The following is a 24780-nucleotide window of genomic DNA, read 5'->3' as shown; positions in this document are numbered from 1 at the left end:
TCCCTTCAAGAATGGGGAGATATGATTGAAACATATAAGTACATCACGGGACGCATCGAGTCAGAAGATGATATCTTCTGGCTCATGGGACCCTCGACCACCAGAGGGCATCCGCTGAAGATCAGGGGAGAGAATTTCATGGTGACTCCAGGAAGTACTTCTTCACCGAAAGAGTAGTGGATCATTGGAACAGACTCCCACTCCAGGTGATAAATGCCAGCAGCGTGTCAGATTTTAAGAGAAAATGTGATACTCATGTAGGATCTTTAAGGGAGAAAATTCAGGGGAGGGGATACTTCGAATGGGCAGACTTGGTGGGCTATAGCCCTTTTCTGCTGCTTTTTTCTATGTTTCTAACTACATTTCATTCATTCGCTTTCTCAAGCTGCTTACAATATGTCATCCAAATATGGCCACGGCATATCATGCAGTAAAAAAATCTTTGAGTGGATTGATATTATAGAGTGCCTAATAGGATTGTGTTTTGAGGCATTCTGATATCATTTCTGAAAGCTTGGAATAGGTATAAATAATGGAGAGTTACAGAGGCAAGAGACAAAAGACAAAATGATAAAATATACTGATTCTTTTCTTTACTATTTTGTTTTCTTGATTTTTGGCATGGCTGGAGTATGATTATGGCAATTGAGTTTAGAGGTAGGGATAGGAGTTGGGGGTGGGAGGGACTAGAGGTATAGATATTACATTGTTAATAAGTTATAGCACTTTTATGTCTCTGAAAGTGTTATCGAGCATTTGATATTATGTACTGTTTTCAGTGGCATACCGGGGCCCATCATTTTTTGACACCCCCCCCACCCAACCTCCATGTAAAAAATATTTTTTGTAATAACCATGAAACGGTATAAATGGTCAGAATAGAAACAGGGAGTGAAAATATGTCTGAATTGTCTGAATTGTCTGAATTGTCATGACATCAGAAGTACGTATGGAGTAGTTGCAGGTGATGCTTGGGACAGTTCTGATTGTGTTAGTTCAGTTTTATGTGTTTTTTGAATAGAAGGGTTTTTATTTCTTTTTTGAAGGTTTTGTAGTCTGTGGTCGAGGTCAATAGGTTGTAGAGTTGGGGGTCGAGTGTTAGGAGGTTGTCGAACAGTTTTTTTCTTTTGACGTTTTTGGTTGGAGGGTGTGTGAATGGTGTGCGAGTTCTCCTATGTCTGTTTGAGGTGGATTGAATTATTTAGCTGAAGAAATTAGTTACCCCCCATTCCACACACATTAATTCTCTTCCATTTTTGTTCCCATTATATAAAAAACACTGATAAGTTCCCAGAAAAAAAATACATTAAAATAAGAAGTGAAACCAAAGGCCCCTACAGATAAGAACATAACATAAGAATAGCCTAACTGGGTCAGACCAATGGTCCATCATGCCCAGTAGCCTATTCTCATGGTAGCCAATCCAGGTCACTAGTACCTGGTCAAAACCCAAAGAGTAGCAACATTCCATGCTACCGATCCAGGGCAAGCAGACACTTCCCCATGTCTTAATAACAGACTATGGACTTTTCCTCCAGGAATTTGTCCAAATCTTTCTTAAAACCAGCTAAGCTATCTGCTTTTACCATAACTTCTGGCCACTTCATTTTTAAGCTTAGATCTTTCCTTCCAAACAGAGACCTTGCTAGATGTCAAATACAACACAAGGGAACTTCACACGGACTTAGCTGTGCAGGAAATGTGAATCTCCTCATATACCCACCTATAGTGCAAAAATGTGCAAAGGTCTGTTTTTTTTCTTTCGATCACTAGATAGCCTAATGCCACACAAGCAGCACTGTTACAAAAGGTCAATGCTAAGGTTAACAAAGTTTCCTTCCTTGGACCACAAGGAGATACTGACAAACCACTGGAAGAGATCCCAAAACAACTACCTAGGCACAATACCCAAAGACCCACTCAGTGTGTGAACCAGTTGAGTGGAGTGGACTAACTGGGGGGTGGAAATGGGCCCGGAGTTTGCTCAGGAGAATTTTCCAGACCACCTCTTCCTCTCAACACATTGACACACTGCCACCACCACCACCACCACTAGGAACACCTCACTAGGTAGGCCAGCAATGCTTATAAACTTTATAAAACACATTATTATTTTTTTTTATAAAGCACATATTTTAACTGAACTCTCTGACATCCTCTCAGACATCCTCTGACATCCCATATACCGACAGATTAAAGCAGCTAGGACTTTTCTCCCTGAAAAAGCAGAGACTTAGAGGAGACATGATACAGACCTTCAAGATCCTGAAGGGCATAGAAAAAGTTGACAGGGACAGATTTTTCAAATTATGGGGCAACACAAGTACAAGGGGGCACTCGGAAAAATTGAAAGGGGACAGGTATAGAACAAACGCTAGGAAGTTCTTTTTCACTCAGAGGGTGGTGGATACATGGAACGCGCTTCCAGAGGCTGTGGTAGACAGGAACACATTAAATGGTTTCAAAGAGGGTTTGGATAGATTCCTAGAAGAAAAAGGGATTGAGGGGTATAGATAGATATAGACCACTACTCAGGCAATGGGCTTGATGGGCCACCGCGGGAGCGGACCGCTGAGCAGGATGGACCTATGGTCTGCCTCAGCGGAAGCAACTTCTTATGTTCTTATGTTCTCAGCCTTTCCATTCACAAAAATAGAAGGAAGAAAAGTTCCCATTTCCTGCTGTCTCATGTCCCCGGCCTATACAATATTTTTCTTCTGCAGACCCTTCAAAAGTCTGACCAAATCCTCATTTTACTTGCATTATAAAGTACTGAGGATGCCATCTCTCCCCAATCCCAGGTCCTAAAGTCTGAGACAATAGTGCAAACTGCCCAATTCAGGAAGAAAAATTTTGATTCAGCCTATTTAATTGGTTTTTCGATTCGATTTTTCTGCCCAGTTGGGTGATTTTTTTCAAAAATCCTGGTGGGTTTTATAGCTTTTTCACCCCCTTTGGCTTCTCCTAACCACACTGGTGCTATGGTGTAAATAAAATAAAGAAACAAAAAGGACTTTTCCTCTCTCTGTTAAATCCTAGCTTACGTTTGTGGTCTAACACCAGCTCTGATAGGATACACATTTCAAATATTGTAATCACAAAACAGAAAATAAAATTAATTTTTCTACCTTTTGTTGTCTGGTTATTTTTCAAATCTTGTTGGTCCAAGGCTCTGGTTGTCTTCTGATAACTTGCTTGCCAGGGTCTCCTTCTTTCTTCATGCTAACCATCCATCTGCCATCTCTGTCCTCCCTTTCCATTTCCCTTCCCTCCCCAGGAAGTCTGGTATCTTTCCTTTTTTTCATCTCCCTCCACAGATCCACCTTTTCTTAACTACCCTTTTATCCGGCATCTCTCCCTCCTTCCCCACCACCCCAGGGCCCACCATCTCTCCCTTTCTTTTCCCAATTACCCTCCTATCCAGTATCTCTATCCCTCCTCCAAACCATCCCTTGTGTTCAATTTCTCTCCCTTTCTGTTCCTTCCCTCCCTAAATCCCATGGTCCATCATCTCTCTCCCTCTCCTCTATTTTCAGACCCATTATTTCTTCCCCCCCCAAAGTCTGGCATATGCACATCTCTTTGAACACCCCCTTACCTCTGTGTACTTCTACACCAGAGTCCCCCCAAAGGCCTGCACCCCCCTTGAAGGCCTGCACCCCCCAGAAGGCCTGCACCCCCTTGAAGGCCTGTCCCCCCCCTTGAAGGCCTGTCCCACCCCCTTGTAGGCCTGTCCCCCCCTTAAAGGCCTGCCTGCTTGTCCCCCCTGAAGGCTTGCCTGCCTGTCCCCCCCGAAAGCCTGTCTCCCCCATGAAGGCATGTCCCCCCCTTTAAGGCCTGCACCCCCCTTGAAGGCCTGCACCCCCCCGAAGGCTGCACCCCCCCAGAAGGCCTGCACCCCCCGAAGGCCTGCATCCCCTTGAAGGTCTGTCCCACCCCCTGTCCCCCCCCTTAAAGGCCTGTCTGCCTGTCCCCCCCCTTGAAGGCCTGCCTGCCTGTCCCCCCCCAAAAGCTTGTTTCCCCCCATGAAGGCTTGTCCCCCCCCTTTAAGGCCTGCATCTCCCCCTGAAGGCCTGCCTGCCTGCCCCACCCCGAAGGACCGCTCGCCCCCCCTCCCACCCTCATCCAGACATCCGGTTCTTTCCCTCTGGCCTCCCCTCACCATTTAGAGTACCGAAGCAGCCTGCAGCAAGATCGCGATGTCAGCGATCTTGAGCTGCTTGTGCTGTCCACCGCCGCGGACCCGCCCCCCTCCTCTGACGTCAGTGGAGGGGGCGGGACCGCGGCGGAGGACAGCATGAAGCAGCACAAGATCGCTGAGATCGCGATCTTGCTGCAGGCTGCTTTGGTACTCTTAATGGTGCGGGGAGGCCAGAGAGGAAGAACCAGACGTCGGGGTGGGGGAGGAAACGGATGCCGGAGCACCCTCTCAGGGCTCGCACCCGGGGCAGACCGCCCCTCCCTCCCCCCCTTGGTACGCCACTGACTGTTTTGTATTTACTTTTAAATAAAAATAAAATTTTAAAAAACCCAATGCTCTCTTACAGAAGCAGGTCTTTAATAAACAAAAAATGTTACAAAAGTAATGCTTGTGAAAGGAAAATTTATTTCAAAATTAGAAAACCTATGTGGCTCCAGATACTGAGAGTTTCTAAAATCATTGGGCCATATTCTATAACTGGCACCTAAAATTGTTTGCGCACATCAGTTGATAAGCTGATGAACGCACACAACTTAATTGATTAGTTGGTTTGATCGGTGCTGATAATTTGCAATTAATATCTTGTAATTGATGCTAATTTAGACTAATTAAAATATTTTTAGTGTGAGCCGTCACAGTAAATGCTCCGATCCACATAGAATTCCTATGAGCACTTACCTTACTGGCCTGCCCTAAAAACCTCAAGTGCAGCTTGATAAAAGGGGGGGGGGGGAACTTTTGTAGAATCATGCTTAATGCCGTAGCAGTCGATGCCTATTTTTTAGATGCACTATTTAGAATCTGGCATATAAGGCATTAATATTTAATCAACTGCAGTATACAGTACTATATAATGTTACCAAACATTTTAAATCTTGTATGTCTACATATTGACCTGAATATTTTTTTGCAAACATTTACAACAGTATGTCATGGGGAGGATTGCATGAGGGAGAACATCGCAGAGGAGGAGATGTGGGCATCCTGGGACTATCAGCCACACCTCTTCCCTGGAGAGGTCTTTTCTCTGGGATCATCATCATTCCTCCAGAACTGACTTGCTCCACTTCATCACCGAAGCCGAAACCGTGGATTGTAGACATTGTTTTATTTTTCTTTTTTTCCAGTTTATGAATTATTCTTAATCTTATTCATTGTTTTTGTTTTGTTCTATTTCTATCATTTAAATTTCTCCAGAATTCTTTTGTACAATGATTCCTCCTTCTGCATCTATTCCTTTCTCTCCTCTACCTTCCAAAGTACTAAGTTTAATACAATCTTGTTAGAATGTTTATTTTCTTATTTTACCTCTATCTCTACTTTTCACTTCTTTATTACTCTCTAGATACTTTAGTTAGATTGTGAGCCTTCGGGACAGTAAGGGAATTTCTAAGTACCTTTCTTACTTATAATTTCAATGTATATTTTCTGTAAACCGCTTAGAACTTAACGGATGTAGCGGTATATAAGAAATAAATTACATTACATAAATTACATTACATTACAACCATAATAAATAACCCTGGACCATTTAATTTTCTAAAAGTAAGAAGAATCAAGACCAGGAAGACTAAATTTACAGCATTATCAAAGATGATAGTGTGTGTCAGTAGGAAACCCAGACTCTTATCTTCTTTTGGCCATTTCCTTCCATATGATTTACTGACTTTCCTTGGATTCTGCCATTCAGCTGTGACAGAATTCAGATAAGGAGTTTCAAACATTATCATACTTATGCTGTTATTTATATTAACTTTTGAGACTGGTTTTAAGGAAAAGAAAGGCATTCGTTATACCATCTTTGAGAAATAAATTTGAAATCTCAGGGCCTGTTTAATAACAGTCTACTTTGATAAGGAGTAAGGACCTCTCTATTAATATATGTATGGGAGGAATTGAGGAATCCATGTTTGCAATTAATTTGATGATAAAAAGATTATCTGAGTGTAAAAAATATCTTTTCTGATTTTTTTTTTTTTTTGGAGTCTGCCATTTTGCTGGGCAGCATGCAGATAAGTGGTTTAAAAAAATGGCTGCTTTTTAAAATCTATCTTGTGAGGTTAGAATTGAGAAAAAGAAATGTCATTATATTGCTTTTTGCTGTCCCACTTATTTCCTCACACTGCATTCCTTATATATAGGCCAATATAATACACTGTTCTAAACCAATTATTCCAGCTCTGCTTCTTAGAAGAGGAGGCCCCATTTTCTGCCATAAGTTTATCAGTAGTTCCCTGTAGTCCTTTATTCACCATCATCATCATCAATTTTATTTGATACACAGCTAAGTCAACAGTATATCTAAATAGTTTACAGTAACTTAAAAAGTGTAAGCTTCAAGAAGCAGGCCCCAGTTCTATAAACTATGCCTAGAGAATGACACGGTGAAAAAATTGGTCCCCGTCACCGCCCCGTCCCCGTCTCACCATCCTCTGCACCGCCCCGTCACCGCCATTCCCTTCACCGCCCCGTCACCGCCACTGCCACCCCATTCACCGCCCCGTCACCGCCACTGCAACCCCATTCTCCGCCCCGTCACCGTCACCGCTGCATACATAAAAGCCTCAAACGGGTACGATTTTATATACTTTTCTAATATCTCTCCTATGTATCTGCCATTGCCCCCCCCTGTGTCCATATTCCATCCCCATGGCATGTCCCCTTTTTGTCTCTGTCCCTATGCCCCATGCACATAATTTCCCCTCTTTCTGTTACCTTCCTGTGTCCAGATTTCCCCTATCTTCCTCTTCCATACCAGTGTGTCTCTTCTTTTCAACCCCATCTAGCTTTTTTCCCTCTTTCTTCCCCCCCCCCCCTGCTTCTAGCATCTGGCTCACCTGCCTGTCCTTCCCTTTCTTTCCTGCTGTGGGTTTTTCTTTCCGTTTTCATCACCTTGGCCCAGAATCCTTTTCCCTTTCACTCCCTCCTTACAGTCTGAGCCGGGAACACTAGCGATCGCACGGTCCTCGCAGCCCCCACCCGCCTGCCCAATCGATCCTAGTGTTTAGCCAGCTCTCTCCCTTCTCCTCACCTTAATTTGCAGGCTTTCTTTTTCAGCGACCTGCACGCTTTCCCAAAGAGCCGCACACGCGCGGCTGCTCAGTGTTCAATCTTCTGCTCTGCTGCAACTTCCTGTTTCCGATTGCGTCAGAGCAGAAGATCGAAACTGAGCAGCAGCGGGTGCGCGGCTCTCTGATAGCGTGCGGGTCGCCGAAAAAGAAAATCTACAAACTAAGGTGAGGAGAAGGGAGAGAGCTGGCTAAACACTAGAATCGATTGGGCAGGCGGGTGTGAGCTGCGGGGACCGCGCGATCCTTCATGCCTCACTGCGGGGACAAGACCCATTCACCGCCCCGCGGGCGGTGAATGGCATTGTCCCCGTCGCCGCAGCGACTGCTAGTTTTCTTCCCCGTTTTCGGCGGTGACCCGCGGCTAAAATGCGGTGGCCGCGGGTAAACCGCCACCGTGTCATTCTCTAACTATGCCTAAAACACAGGCACTGAGGAACATGTCAGTCATGTATGGTACAAAAGGGCTATTATACTTTTTCAAAGTTCTGCACCATAAGACTGTATTTTGAGTTGTCTGCTTTCAAACTCCTGTTTCAATCATTGTTGCTGAGTCTCCTTGATTACTGAAACATTGTTTATCTGAGAAGTACTAAGAAAGATATGGCCAGACTCAGATTGATTCAGAATACGGCGGTCAGACTGATCTATGGCCTGAAGAAGTATGACCATGTGATGCCGTTCTACCGCGAGTTGCATTGGCTCCTGATGGAAGCTCATGTTTTGTTTAAATTGGGTTGTCTCTGCTATAAAGTCGTGTATGGTACTGCACCGCTCTATATGGACGACAGATTTCTTATAGTAGAAGATCACATGCCCTGTTCATTTTTCCATCCGTTCAAGGTTGTAAAAGCAAGAAATTTCTTGATCATACATTAGCATTTCAGGCATCTTCCCACGATAAAGAATTTCGATCGTTGTTGCTTACAGCTTGTTCTTACAAATATTTTAGAACCCAGTTGAAAACTTATCTCTTCTCAAAATATCTGGCCAAATAGTTCTATTGTGTTTCTTTTGTTATTTTTATTTCTAATCTTTTGTAAACCATGTTGAACTTATGGTTATGCAGTTTAGATGCATGTCGTTATGTTAGGTGCCATTTATGGAATTGCACACAGGGGTGCCTAAATGGGACTTAGGTACCATTAGATATCAAAACCTTAGGTGCCACCTATTTATGTCAGGGTTTTCTTGGACTAAATACCATTGCCTAAGTTAGGCGCCTACATGCAAAACATGCCAACAATTCATGTTTAGCCATGCCCACTTTCTGATAGGTACTTTGGTCTGAAAGTGGTAGGCACTTACCAAGTGAGGCACCTAGAAAGCAATTATTATTTTTTATTTAGGTCAATTATGAGTTGCTAATTGCTTGTTATTGGCACCGACTAAGGGCCTTTTCACAAAGCTGTGGTAGTAATGCTGCCACAGTAAATACACCGAAGTCCATTCAATTCCTATTGGCTTCGGCGCATTTAACATAACAATCAGCTTTTATACCGCAGGACCATAAAGTTCTATGCGGTTAACAAAAGATTACAAAATAAGATATACAATTGAATAGGATAAAAATTAAATAACCAGATGATAAAAAACTAAACAAAACAAATTGCTGAAACTATGATATCTGTGTGTATGCAAACTAATTACCCAAGTATTTAGAGAACAGATATGTTTTTAGATGTCTCTTAAATTCCACATAGGAATTGGAGGACATAATCAAATATTCCAAATCCTTGCCCCATAATGCAACCTGATATGACGAAAGGTGTTGATGGTATTTTTAAGTTTCTAAAAGCTTTAACAACCTTTTCTAGTTTTGAAATAAATATTCCTTTCACAAACATTACTTTTGTAACATCTTTTTTTGTTGTTTATTAAAGGCCTGCTACTGAAAGAGAGCATTGGGGGTTTTAAATTTTATTTTTATTTAAATGCAAATACAAAGCAGTACACAATATCAAATGCTCGAGAACATTTTCAGAGACAAAAAAGTAAGTCAGAAATTCTTCCACTTAATGTGCATTGTACTAAAGGCTTATTTGATTAATTCTCATTTATATGGAAAGAAGATGGATTAAAGTATTTAGGTATAACATTAGAATTGGCAATTAGTCATCTTACACATTTACTATTACATTCAATAAAACACATACAACCTCTTCTTGTGCCATAAATAACTGGCCGCAGCTTTATTTAATAATTTGAACAATGCTCAAAACTCAATACTTAAACTTTTAACATTTAACAATTCCCAATGCGGCAATCCTCCAAACCCCATTTTCCATGAGCTATTCGGTAATGAAGGTAGCTCCCCCCTCTTATCAACCCCCTCCAATTTCATCCCTTTGATGACCTACGTCAGATCACCGCCCCCACCCCTCTCATGGCGGTGCCGCCCATGAGTGCTCCCCATTGCTTCCCCACCTCATGGCGGTGTCGCCCATGAGTTATCCATTACAATTCCCCTTCAAGATATATTAATTCAATCCCCCAGCCGCATTTCATACTATTTATTTTCTGTCCATTCGGCCACAAGCGGTGACAGCTATATCAGACAAATGGATCCCATCAGGACGATATAATCCCACACAATCAGCAGTCAGCAATTCATTCTGCAGCACTAAACCTCCAAGCATACACACAAATTTTGACACCTCCGCATTGACTCTATGCCGCAATCGTTCAATTGCGGACACCTTCCTTGCTCCCTTCCACACTCTCCTTGGAATAATTTTAGACCATATTAAATAGGCATTTGGGAAAAAACAAACAGCTGAACAGAAATCTCTCTTCATGCGCTGAATTAAATCCACCCCTTTAACTGAACACAAATCATTCCCACCCAAATGAATAACAATAAGTACAGGTGAAGAAAAACGACTCGCTTGATGCAAAGTTGGCAACAGCTGATCCCACAACATTCCCAGAATACCCAACCATCTGATGCGAATTCCATTGTCGACCAGGCCCAGGTTAGCTCCCCACTTGGATTCAACAGCATGCTTTTGCTCCCAGAAGACATAGGAATGTCCACATATCCACACTCAAATGTCAGGTGGTGTTGGAGCTGGACTCTGAGCTAGCAGAACAACTGAAAAAGAAAAGGAGTAACAGAAAAGACAAATCAAGTGTGTCGAACATAAGTTCTAAAACAAGCAGATCTCCAACGTCCTATTTTACATATCAAAGCATCCGATCCCCCCCTTTGAGCAGCATCAGTAGCCGCTCCAATACGGAATGAATGAGTCCCATATTCATTATGCGGAAAACCAGCAGCTGTCAGGACTTTTTAAAAAACAGCTGCAAACTGATATCTCGTCAACGGTGCCTTATTTTCATGGATGAGCCAAAATAAACCTCCCACTGGACGAACCGCTGTAAATGCATGCGCCCATCTGACTGGACAGGCTTCTAAATCCAAACTTTTGCGCAAAGCTATCCATACACCTTTTCCCACCTGATCAGTTTTTGACCGACGAATACATAAACAAAGCTTTCGCTGCTCCAATACAACATCATTCAAAAGTAGTCCCGTATTCCCTTGAGCAAAACGGGAAGGGGCTACCAACTCCCCAATCCTACAGGCAGCAAAAAACGCTACCGCAAAAGCTGTTTTAAACAGCACTGTTTCATACGCGGAGGCACAAACAACAGACAACACTCCAAACAAGGCCAGCAATTTGTTATAGTCCAACGGCAGCCGCACCAAACGTGGGCGACTACATAATCCCTGTCTGGAGTATCCTACCAATAGCTTACGCACATAATATGAAGAAGTGTTATCTGGTCAGCCCCAAAGTTTGGATAAGAATCCAAGGCTCGCCAAAGATTGGGACACCATACCATAGGACCAACTGTGCTCCACCGCATGAAACAGAAACTGAACAATGCATTCTTCAGAAACTAGAAAGGCACACTGCATGCCCGTGCTATTCAGAAATGAAGAAAATCTGCGCCATCCAGAATTATAAGCTCTCCAAGTACTGTTGGCTAACGCCTGCTGTAACAGCGCTCCACCGCTTCGTGGAAGATGCTCCATAAGATCACTGGCATATCCACAGGAAGTCGCTCTGCTTCTGGATCCAATGCCCGAAAGCGAGCCCACTGGAATCGAGAAAGCGCGTCAGCTAATGCATTAATATTGCCAGGCACGTGACGAGCTGACAAAAACACATTTAAATGAAGACAACGCAATACTATTAACCGCAGCAGTGATAGTAATAGCAAACACTTAGCTGACTGACTATTAATTGCCTGTACTACTACAGTATTATCAGAATATAACAAGACCCTCCTATTACTCAAGCGAGGACCCCATATCCATAAAGCTACCCACACAGGAAATAGCTCAAGCAATGCAATATTTTGACACCAGCCCCTGTCCCGCCACCAATCCGGCCATGGCTGAGCACACCATTGCCCCTCAAAATAAGCCCCAAATCCATGACCTCCTGATGCATCCGTATATAATTTCAGATCCACCGCCGAAACTACCAGCTGCGGCCAAAGGGAAACCCCATTAAAGGACTCCAGGAAAGATAACCATATAGCTAAGTCATCTTTTACAGCTCTAGGCAAACGCACTTTAAAATGGGAACGTCTCAAACCCACAGACAACAACGCAAGCCGCCTAGAGGAAACTCTCCCCATGGGTATCACTCGAGCTGCAAAATTGAAATGGCCAACAAGGGATTGAATTTCCTTTAAGGATAATTTGTTTCGTGTACAGACACTGCGAATAACCTCGCACAAAGCCGCCACTTTTTCAACAGATAAGCGAGATTGCATCCGAATAGAGTCCAACTCAATACCTAAAAACACTAAAGATGTAGTCGGACCTTCAGTTTTGTCAGCTGCTAATGGAATACCAAATTCAGCAGCAACATCCGAAAAGGCATGCATTAATACCCTACAGTGATCAGAATTACCCTGACCTGCAAAAAAGAAATCATCTAAATAATGCACAATACAATCAACCCCACTAACCATCTGCACTATCCAATGAATGAAAGTAGTAAAGGCTTCAAAATAGGCGCAAGAAATTGCACAACCCATTGGCATGCATTTATCAAAATAAAATTGCCCCGCAAACTGAAAACCCAGTAAATAAAAGGATGAAGGATGCACAGGGAGCAAACGAAAAGCTGCCTCAATATCCGCTTTGCCCATTAAGGCCCCAGCCCCTAACCGCTGCAACAATGCTACAGCATCATCAATAGACGCATACTGCACCGTACAGAATACAGGATCTATGAACGAATTCACACTGTTGCCCTCTGGAAATGATAAATTGTGAATTAAGCGAAAAGATCCCGGCGCTTTTTTTGGAATAACTCCCAAAGGTGACAAAATCAAATTGGCCAACGGGGGCGAAGGAAATGGGCCCGCAATACGACCCAGACTCAATTCCTTGTTCAGCTTCTCACGTACCACCTCAGGATACCGAGCAACCGAAGCTGCATTTACCCCTTTGTCCTTCATATGGAATTGGGAAACCTTCAGAAAACCCTACCTACAATAAATAAGCATCCCCTTGATTAGGATATACAGGCAACCACAGTTGCAGGGCCTCTAACCTAATAGGTGACGGAGCTTTAACGAATCAAACCCCCACCGGTACCTCCAGACCCTCGAAAAAACACACCTCGCCCCCCAGCCCCCATCCCCGGGCAACGGAAGGCTGGGTGACTACCGGCACACTGGCTACAGGCATGCCTGAAACGACAGGCCGGGCGTGTACACCGCCCTGTATTGAACTTAAAGCAGAAGCTACTGCTTGGCACACCTCTACCGGCTCCGGGAGGCACTCTAGTCCCTGAAAATAGTCCCTGCCGACTACTGCCTGCTCCCTGCCAAGTATTAGAAAGTCCCCCAATTGCCGAAACTCCCGAGGAGGCCGCACCAGATCGAAAGGACCAACCATGCGCAGGAGTAATTTCAGCCAGCCATAAATCGACGTCCTGCATTCCCCACACTGCAGATTTATCCCGAGCCACACTCTTACGAAATTGCTCATCATAATTGAGCCAAGACCATCCGCCATAGGTCTTATAAGCCCTTAAAATGAGATCACAATACTGCAATAGCCCTGGATATAAGGACGGCTTCTCCTCCCCAAGAACACTAGCAAATACATTAAATCCCAACAACCAATTAAATATTGTCTTGGGAACTCGATTCACTTTTTTCATTCCCCCCTCAGTTCCTCTCTCTTTCTGACGATCCCCACCATCCACATCCCGAGCCAACAACGCAAAAAAGTCAATATACCGTCCTTTCAAAATCCGCTGCCTCCATTTTTGGGAATAATACAGTCCAAGGGAGCAATAGCACATAAAGTATGACCCTGTCGGGAAACTGTAGGTGTCACTCCCGCTAAAGTGGTAGCCTGCCCCAAGGCTTCAGTCTGCGACTGAGCAACTACACACTCAGAAGATGAAGTGGAGGAGGAATCAGACGAATCCCAGGAATCAGAAGACTGCCACACACTTAAAGGATCCCCTGAAACTTGGCGACATTGTTGTTTATCCGACCGCAACCTCTTAACTATATGACGCAAACGTTTTAAAAATTTGTGATCACGTAAACTCGCTGTCAAAGACTGCTTACTGGAGCCATGAACTTTTGTTCCTGACACTCTCTCACCCTGGGCCCCTTGCCCCCTCTCACCAAACACAGCCCCTAAAGCATGCACCACCTCAGAAAATAACTCACCATCTGGACTCCTGAAGCTGCCAGTTTGTGAAGTACTCGCACGCACCTCTGGTTCATCCACAATCTGCACCGGCCCTCTAAGATCAACTTCAGGACACACTGGCAATACAGACCGGCCACGCTGCGAATGTCCAACAGCTGAAGTCACTCTGGATGTCCCACGTCCTCTGATGCCTCCAGGCTGAGCTGCCGGACATCTTCTGTCACGCCTAGGAGCTTTCCCCTTGCTCTGGCCACAAGCACTAGCCCATCCCCGGGCAGCCCCTCTTTGTGCACTCCTACCCCTACCGCTACCCCTACTAACATGCTGAGACTGCTGCTTTTGCGGAGCCATAATGCCTTCCCCAAAGCAAATGCCCCCCCCTAAACACAGCACTCTACTTCCCCACCAATCCCAAACTAACCAAGCAATCCCTATCAAAATTCCCCTGCAAAAGCCCCCCCCCCCAGTAAATCTTGAACCAAACAATCCCCTTTTTTTTTTTTTTTAAACCTCACAAACACCCCTGTCCACACAACCCTGCAGCTAAAGCCAGCACAGAGCGAGCCTCCATCAAACTGACCTACTCTGTGCAGGGAACTGACCGCAGCTGCAGGAAATTGCCGACACTTCCCACGAGGCAGTCCCCAACCGTCGGTCCACCACAGACGCTCCCACACTCCTCCTTCTCGCCGGCGAAAAATCGACTGTAAGGGGAAGCGGCTCAGCAACACAACACGCGCCGACGCAGCTGCACCCCACTATTATCAAGTGCGGCTACAGCCCCGCCCGTACAAGGAAGCCACAACGCGGGGCTGACCCAACAACAGTAAATCGGTCTCCCACTCTCCCCTTTGCAGACCGCCAAGAATCCCCCAGCCAAAATTAGTCTTCCACAGCTGAACTCCTACTCACCACCTCGGACACCAACGGCAACTCGCCGACCAGAACGGCTCAGCACGGGACCTGCCTTCACCAGGTACTATCACAATTTATCCGTTGACCTCCTATCCAAAATATCCTACACCGGACCCTCACAAAATTAAAATTCTTTTTCTCACCACCACCAAACAAACCTCCCACCTCCCTTCAATTCCCAATTGCATCTTTTTAAAAACTGGTATAAATTAGTATGTCAGCATGCGCTCTAGTTGACTGGTCCTAGAAGCCGATTTTATAGAGGCACATAGGTATCTATGTTGCTTTTATTGAAAAAGAGATTAAAATAGGCACATTTTTGTACTCATATAGGCATTCTGTTATGAAATCAAGCTGAATAATTATAATAATACACATGCTTTTATATCTACATGTCCTTTTCTATTGTGCCAAGTGTCTGCTTGCAGAATGATTGATGTTGAAAACTGTCCTGGGTGAAAGATATCCCTACCTAGTAAGTGGAAGAATCATTTTTATATGTGACAAGGAAGTGGAATGAAAATCTTTTTTAAAGAAAAATCACATCAATGAGACAAAACATAATTTACATTTCAATGTCTATTTTATGATAAAACAGAGATTTGCTTCTGCATGCTAAGTGATTCTGCAACCAAAAAAACAATTTAAACAAATTCACTAGTTTTCAACTATTTACTAGGCATGATTTAATTTAATACATACTGTATATTCATTTCCTCTGCATGTGTAGAGGTGGATTTTAGAAAGGACATACAAATTGAGGGCCCCATTTACAAAGCCACGGTAGCAATTCTCCCACAGCAAATGCACCAAAGCCCAATTAGTTTCTATGGGCTTCGGTGCATTTGCTATGGCAGCTTTGTAAAAGGAGCCCTGAAACTGATGTCCAGGTCAGGATGTTTAAAGTTCCGCTAATATTTTTGAACAGGTTCTGCTGATGCAGAGCCTGTTCTAAAATACATGGAAAAATACGAAGATTTTTATGTGCCAGTTAAATGTTTATCACAGGACAAGCAGGCAGCTATTCTCACATATGGGTAACATCATCCACGGAGCCCGGATGCGGACAGCTTCGCAAGCAGACTTGCTTGTAGAACTTTAGAAAGTTTGCGACTGCTGCACTGCGCATGCGCAAGTGCCTTCCTGCCTAGTGCAGGGCGGGGGTCTCCTCAGTTCTCAGTTTTCTGCGGAGCCGAGAAGTCCTATTTCAATGCTCTGCACTAGACTCAGTTCTAACTTCGTGCCTTCTCTCATGCTTTATTTCTTTTTAGGGTCGCTGTGTTTTTCTTGCGCGTTAAAAAAAAAAGACTTATTTTGATTTTTCTTTCTGTCACGGTGGTGCCTGACTCGCGGCCTCAGCCTGTGGGCTTCGACCTAGCTGAGGCTATTTTGCCGTTTATGTCCCTGCCGGTCACAGGCTTCAAGAAGTGTAGCCGTTGCCCGCAAACGTCATCGAGTTCAGCTGGAAAAACTCTTTGGAGGTATGGATCCACTTGCCCCGGTCTCGACCTCGACCTCGAATCCGGTCAAGCTCACAGGGGTTCCGTCTTCTGCCTTGACCTCGGTTTCACCTTTAATCAAGACATCCTCATTGGCAGGTCCTCGTACTCGAGCAAATCTGCTAAGTCTTCTCCTGATGAGATGCTTGCCTCGCTGCCTCCCTCAGGTCAGGTACCAGCAGTGGTTATCAAGCTGCCCAAGAAGCACATCTCCAAGTTGAAGAGTCATTCTTCCTCCTCTTCTTCATGTAATTTTTTAACATATTTTTTCATTATAATCTATTGTTCTTTTATCATATTTCATTAAAGTATATGCTATTTTTATTGTTTATAGACCCCTGATGCAGCTGGATGGCCGAAACACGTACCTGTCAGATCCTTTTGAATCAGTAAAGGTTATAGCACTATTTGTTATCTTCGCTGTGTTTTTCTACTTATATCTCTGATATCTTGCATTTCAGTTTCTGTTTCTCTATGTTTACTGCATGCAGGATCTGACTTCTTGAGTGTCCAATTCAATCTTTTTAACTCTGTATTACTAATCTGTGGTCTTTTGTTTCATATTTGTTGATGATCTCTGTGTTTTGTGCATTTGACCAAGTTCAGTATACTGCTAGCATATACAGTAGCTTCTGCTGAGAGATCTGTATCAGTCCTGTTTATTCTGTTTTCTGATGAGGTGGTGTGTTGATGTTGTAATGCATGGTGCAATATATACAGTGCTGTCTTTTCACAGTTACAGTTGTTGCTCTTTGAGTCCTGGGACTTAGTGCTATTACGGTGGGCTAAGGTTCCGAGTGTATTTTTGCACAAGTTTATGCATACTTCTGGATGCTACTCTATATAGGTTGACCATATTTGGGAGCACAGCCCAGATTCACATGCAAACTAATTGAGCCATTAACAACTAATAATTAGCATTAATTGACACTCATTTGGAGTTCTGCATAGATCTGGGTTGTGCCCTATTCTATAACATGAGTACCTAAATTTTATGGCACACAACTCAAAAGAAAGTTTGGCCATGGGAGGGGCTTGGGTGGTTCAGGGATGTTCCAGGAATTTAAGAGCAATATTATAGACTAGTGGCATTTCTGCACCTTAGTGGAGCACCAGGATTATACCACATTTTAGCAGTGTATATATAGTCTCAAAGTTAGGCACAAGATCCATGATAAGCTAATATTCTGCAAAGGGCATTTACCGAGTTTCCTCCCCCCTCCCTCCCATAGTGTTTTGCAATAAAGGGATTGTATGACTGAGATTATATCCACAAATTAGTACAATTTTAGATTGTCATAATAATAGATGGAGTTTTAAAACATTATGCAGGATCTGATATGCACTGAAGTGGTTGTCTATAGCAGTGTTCTTCAAACTTTTGACACCTATGTACCAGCGGAAATAAAATAATTATTTTGTGGACCGGCACCGGTCCGTGGACAGGCAGTTGAAGAACACTGGGCTAAGTTATGCTCATCTCCACCCAATCTCCACCCTAGAGCCCACCTCCATAATAGTACTAATTGTAACACCATTTTTTCCATTCATTTTTCATATATATACACACACACACACACAATATAATTGTATTAACAACACATAATGGTTAACCACAAAATTAAAATACATGAAGCACACTGTATGCTTTTCAACATTCATTCCTACCAGAAAACCGATAACCCCATGCAAATACAGGACCAAAAACTAAAAGTACTAATATTTACAAACCCTAAGATGCAAGACTCTGCAAGCAGTACAAGCCCAGAGAAAAAGAAACAAATGCATTTCTTCTTGAACAGACAGCAGATGTAAATCAATCACTAAATAAAAAAATAAAAGCATTCCCCCTACCGTTGTTGTCTCTCTCCTTCCATGCTGTGCCCTGCCCCCCGGTGTTATCTTCGGGCTGGTCCATGGTGCGATCAATGCGGAGTCTTCGGGCCAGCTCCCTGAGTGCTGCATTGCACAAAGCTGTGGGCAGTGGCTCCTCACGCGCATCCCATGCCTCATCTGGAAGCCTTCCCTCTGATGTTGTGACGTATGTGCCTTTTCCCATGGCTTTGTGCACTGCAGCGCTCAGGGAGCCGCTCCGAAGATGCCGCATTGATTGCACCGTGGACTGGCGGCTGAAGAACGTGGATGTGCTGCCCTGAGGACCGGCAGTTGAAGAACACATGTCTATAGTAAACTTGTATCTGATCAGGTTTATTATTTGTAATCATATTTATTAGAGTTTCAAAATACAGGTAAGAGAACAAATAACATTACAAAAACAGCAATAAAGAAACAAATTTTAGATTCAAAACAATAGCATAATAAACAAAATTAATGAAAACAAATCATTCCAACTCCTTCCCCATTCTTCCCCATCCCAGGGCTGTGATTACAAGAGCAATCAAAAAATCAATTCATGACATATTGATTAAGATACAATTGCGGGTATATGGTGTTGAGTGTCCAAATAAGGCTGACAAATAGTAAACAACTGCCGTCCCTGCCTATTGTCCCAGTCTGATAATTGCATACTCTCCATCATCAAAAGGTGTAACATTTGAGAATGCCAATGAGTATATGTAGAGCTCAGGGGTTCAATCCAAAGGAATTTTTTTAAGGAATTTTTTTAATAAGCTTCAGACCTGATAAATTGTTCTTCTAAGAAAGCCTTTAAGGTCTCTAGAATTAGGATGTTGAAGATCAAAAAGCCAAAAGAAGCTATAACTATTACAATGCCATTTGGTGCGCCACATATGTCCAACCTTAGAAAAATCAACACCCCAAAATTGGCGCACCAAAGGACATGGCCAAAACATGTGAGATAAAGTAGCTTTAGGATGACCACATTTCAAGCAAGATCCTATTGAAGCAAGAGTCGCCCTATAGGCACGCCAAGGGGCAATATATAGTCAAAATAGGTAATGTCAGAAAGATTACCATACAGAAGCTTCAAAAACCTTTGGATATGAGACCCCCAAAGTTGAATCTTTAATTCAGCACTCCAAGCCTGAGCCACCTTAGCATAGTCTAGGGTGGGTGAAAGATCCAGTAAGGAATTCCTAAAATATTTGAGGGGCACAATCAATTGAGTATCTAACCAATACAATTCTGAGAGGGTATCATATACTTTAGCAAACAATGCCGATGTAGGCAAAGAAGTCACAAAATGTTGCAACTGCATATAAGAAAATACATCCAAACAAGGCCAACTATAAACAGTGTGTAACTGGGAAAATGCGGGCAGGGTATCCTCATCAGTCAGTATCTGATATAGATAGGAGATATTTCCCCTCCTATCAGGCTGAAAACCAGCAGCTGTTATACTAGGTGAAAAGGAACCATTACCACAAATAGGTAAAAGAGGCATAGTCCTAAAATCAATGCATATCTATCGCCAAATGGATCTCAGAGGAGCAAGTAAAAAATAGTAAGGATTCCCCAGGACAGCAGCCTTCACCATAGGAGTATGTAAAAGATAACTAAAGTGATAAGGTCTCCAAAACTGTAACTCCACTAAAGTCCAGGAAAAATAAGAAGTAGAGAGAAGCCAATCATGGATGTGGCGCATATGACAAGCGTCAAAATTGCCTCAACTGTAACAATCCCAATCCACCTCCTGCTTTCGGAAAAGTCACCTGATATAAAGAAAGACACGGACGACCACCCAACCAAAGGAACCCACGAATCAATGTATCTAATTGGCATTCCACAGTTTTGGAAAGGGATAAAAGCAACATTTGATACACATAAAGCATTGAGGAAGGACCATTATATTGTAGAGAGCAATGCATCCCATTAAAGAGATGGGAAAATATCTCAAAATCAACAAATGCGATTTGGTCTTGGCCAACAATGGCTGAATATTAAGAGCATGTAATCGGGTAAGATCTTGTTGAATAATAATTCCTAAATAAATGACTGTTTTACTTGCCCAAGTTAACGGGAACAGACCATTCCAGTGTACCTGCAAAGATGGATTATTTATTTATTTTAAAAATTGATATACTGTTTAAACCTAAATGGTTTACATATCATTACATACATAATTCAATAAAACAAATAAAATCAAACATTAACATATAATCATGAGAAAATCACATGAAGTGTCCATCAAAAGAACAACCGCAAAGATCAGTTCCTAGAAAAATGCTTTAACAAATAACTGTGTTTTTAATAGTTTTCTGAAATTACTCTTTTCATGACATTTTCGTAATTGACCGATAAGTGAATTCCACAATTTGACCCCCGCACAGCAAAAGGCCATTTTACTGGTCTCAGCATATTTTAAATTAACATTTGTTTTTAATAACACTAAGTTCTCAGAACGCAAAGACCTAGATGATAAATAATTTGGCATCTTACTTTTAAACAAATTACAACAGATCAATGCGGCTTACAAAACAGAATCCAATCAATTAAAACAAGAAAGGAATACCAAATGTATACTCAGATTGCACCACAAGAAAAAACTTCTCACTCATTTGCTTTCCATCTCACTTTTTGGGATGGGCCATCCTTGATGTATATGCACTCTAGTTCAATATTTTCCTTCTTTCCCTTCCCTTGATACAGCAGTTTCCTAAACAACTCAACACCTCCCTTGCCAGCCATGCTGCTTCCAGCAAAATAAATTTTTTAAAGCAGCAGTACAAAGATGTGGAGATGCTGTCTATACCAGTGGTTCCCAACCCTGTCCTGGAGGACCACCAGCCAGTCGTGTTTTGGGAATAGCCCTAGTGAATATGCATGAGAGTGATTTGCATATAATGAAGATGACAGGCATGCAAATCTGCTCCTTGCATATTCATTAGAACTATCCCGAAAACCTGACTGGCTGGTGGTCCGCTGGGACAGGTTTGGGAACCACTGGTCTAGACTACACAGCTGATGGATCTGCTGATCCTATCCATTTTGATGTGGACTTTCTGTTTCTGTTAATGGAAATTTAAAAATGTGCATTGGAAAACAGAAACTCGTTTTTGACAAGCATTGATTTTTAAGGCATACTAACAAAATTAATCTGCATTAATAAATGCTCATTCCTAATATTAGTGATGCCATCAGCTAGTATCAGTGTTCCAATTAGAAAAGAACAATTTAGATTAGGGAGAAATGGAGACAAAAGTCAGAATAGAAAAAAAAAGAATTATTTTCTTGTTCTGGACAAGATGCTATATGAAAATTCCAATGAGTCAGAGGAAATTTTGAAGGAACTGAATTAAGTTTATTTTATGCATCAGGGTGCATTCTAAATGTACCAGAAGTCTTGCAATTTTGCAAACTTTATTGATATTTCTTAGTGTATTGTTATATTTCAAATCTTGATGTGCTATCCAAGCATTTTTCTTCAGAATAAACAGAGCCAAATAAAACTCATCAAAAACCAGCATGCTATTCAGCTCTTCAGGTTTTATGTGCAAGGTCAGTTGCAGTCTTTTACCTAGGTCAAAGATGTCAGAAAGGAGGCAGGTCCTCTTTTGTGCTTCTTGTTTGGGACACATCATACAACCTAGAAAGAATCATGACATGGCTTTCTATTGTGTGAATTGCTTGCAAACTAAATCTAAAACAGAAAATCTTCAGACAGCATGGAAATTGTCTTTCCTCTGTCTCTTTACAGCACTAAGTACTTCTGGAATGAACTTTATAATTATGATAATAATAATTAAAATACTGTTTTAGGAGAACTGTAACTAATTCAGCCTCCAATCACATGGATTGTGGAAGGTAATAGCACTATAACAATATATCAAGTTAAAATGTTTTATGGTTTTCAGGATTTAATGTGACATGTTAATATTCAACTTACTTGACATGAGAAGGGTCATTCTGTCTATCAGTGATATCTCTGGAAGTAAACATTTAGGAATCAATACTGAACATTGTTTAAGCAGGGATAAGGATTTGTAAACAGCCTTTTTGTATTTAATCAATTACATTCAAAGCAATTTGCATACATAAGAACATAAGAATAGACTTACTGGGTCAGATCAATGGTCTATCAAGCCCAGTAGCCCGTTCTCACAGTGGCTAATCCAGGTCACTAATACCTGGCCAAAACCCAAGGAGTAGCAATACTCCATGCTACTGATTCAGGGCAAGCAGCAGCTTCCCCATGTCTTTCTCAATAACAGACTATGGACTTTTCCTCCAGGACCTTGTCCAAACCTTTCTTAAAACCAGCTACACTATCTGCTCTTACCACAACCTCTGGCAATGTGTTCCAGAGCTTAACTATTCTCTGAGTGAAAAAAAATATCCTCCTATTGGTTTTAAAAGTATTTCCCTGTAACTTCATCGAGTGTCCCCTAGTCTTTGTAATTTTTTGATGGAGTGAAAAATTGATCCACTTGTACCCGTTCTACTCCACTCAGGATTTTGTAGACTTCAATCATATCTCCCCTCAGCCATCTCTTTTCCAAGCTGAAGAGCCCTAACCATTTTAGTCTTTTTTCATATAAGAGGAGTTCCATCCCCTTTATCATCTTGGTCGCTATTCTTTGAACCTTTTCTAGCGCCACTATATCTTTCTTGAGATAAGGAGACCAGAATTGAACGCAATACTCCAGATGAGGTCGCACAATGGAGCGATACAGGAGCATTATAACTTTCTTGTTAACCATCTCTTTTTTAATAATTCCTAGCATCCTGTTTGCTTTTTTGGCTGCCACTGCAAATTGAGCAGAAGGTTTCATCGTATTGTCTACGATGATATCCAGATCCTTTTATTGGGCACTAACCCCCAAGGTGAACCCTAGCATCCGGTAACTATGATTCAGGTTATTCTTCCCAATGTGCATCACTTTGTATTTGTCCACGTTTAATTTCATCTGCCAGGCATTTCAAGCATTTTTCCTATCTGTCCAGGTGGGCTCTCAGTCTATCTAATGTACCTTGCTGCAGCCGGCTTTCCATTCAAAGCCGCAGGCGTTGACACCTCACGCGATACACGGCTGTGTCGGAAGCCTTCTCTCTGATGTCATAACGTCAGAGGGAATGCTTCCGACACATCCATGGATCATGTGAGAAGCCAATGGCTGCGGCTTTGAACGGAAAAACTGCTGCAGGGGAGCTGACCAGAAAATAAACACCCACCGGAGGGAGCACAAGCTGGGCAACAGACACCCCTGATTTTAAGTTTACTGCCATTACTGCTGATTAAGGAAAGCAGCAGCGACAGAATAGGGAGGATGGCCAGATGTGCACCCCCTTGTAGTGTGCACCTAGGGTGGACTGCCCCTCTTTAGTATGCCACTGTTCCGATTGGCTGGTTAGATAGCAGTAGGATGCCTACCACTTCCAGCAATCAGGATGCTGCTTATAGAATTTGGGCCTGAGTGAATAAATATTTTCTCCAGTTTGTTTTAAATTACCTACTTAGTAGCTTCATTGCAAGCTCCCTAGTCTTAGTATTCTTGAAAAAGTAAATAAGCAATTTACATCTATTTTTTCCACTCCACTCAGAATTTTATAGTCTTCTAGCATATCTTCCCTGTGTCTTCTCTTCTCTAAGCTGAAGAGCCCTAGCCACTTTAACCTTTCCTTATAGGGATGTCGTCCTATCCCCTTTATCATTTTTATTTCTCTTTCCTTTACCTTTTCTAAATCCACTATGGGGCTCATTTTCAAAAGAGAAAAACATCCAAAAAGTGGCATAAGCCAGCACTTGGACGTTTTAATAGCCGTGGAGGGACATAATAATAATAATAATAAAAAAAACATTTAAGTCCCTTTTGGCCTAAGCCCCTAAACGCTGAAAGTAGCAGCAGGGAAAATGTCCATTCTCCAAAAAAATGTCCAAAATGAGATTTTTTGACAATGGCCTACCTCTACATTCAGCAGTTTAATCGCCCAGACCATTACTACGTCTAATCTTAGAACACATTATCAACCCAAAAATTGCCTAAGTCCCAAATGCCCAAAACAAGACTTTTTAGGTGAAGGATGGGTCAGTCCTTCGCCTAAAAGCTGGTATCTGTTAAAAAAGAATACCTGTTACAGAATTCCCACCCCCCCAACGATCACGGCAGGAGAGATGCCTAATTTCTCCTGCCACATCGCCATCATGATCCCCCCCGATCTGCTGCAAACTGTGGCAGGAGAGATGCCCAGTCTCTCCTGCTGGCACCCCAACCCTCTCAACAATACCGGCAGGAGAGAGCCCAACTCCTGCCAAGGCGCAAATACCCAAACCACCCTGCAACAATACCGGCTGGTGGGAGCCCAACTCCTCCTGCCAGAAGGCTACCCCGACCCCCCTCAAATATTGGCAGGAGGGATCCCAGGACCTCCTGCCCATGGCGCACCCATGAGCCCTCAGATTGCCCCAACCCCTGATTTCCCCCAAACCCCTGAACACCCCCCAACCCTGATGCCCCCCAACCCCTGACACGCACACTC

The sequence above is a fragment of the Geotrypetes seraphini genome, chromosome 3, assembly GCF_902459505.1.
Source record: "Geotrypetes seraphini chromosome 3, aGeoSer1.1, whole genome shotgun sequence".
In the NCBI taxonomy this organism is placed as follows: domain Eukaryota; kingdom Metazoa; phylum Chordata; class Amphibia; order Gymnophiona; family Dermophiidae; genus Geotrypetes; species Geotrypetes seraphini.
The sequence above is the reverse complement of the archived record's forward strand: the minus strand, read 5'-3'. Positions refer to the sequence as shown.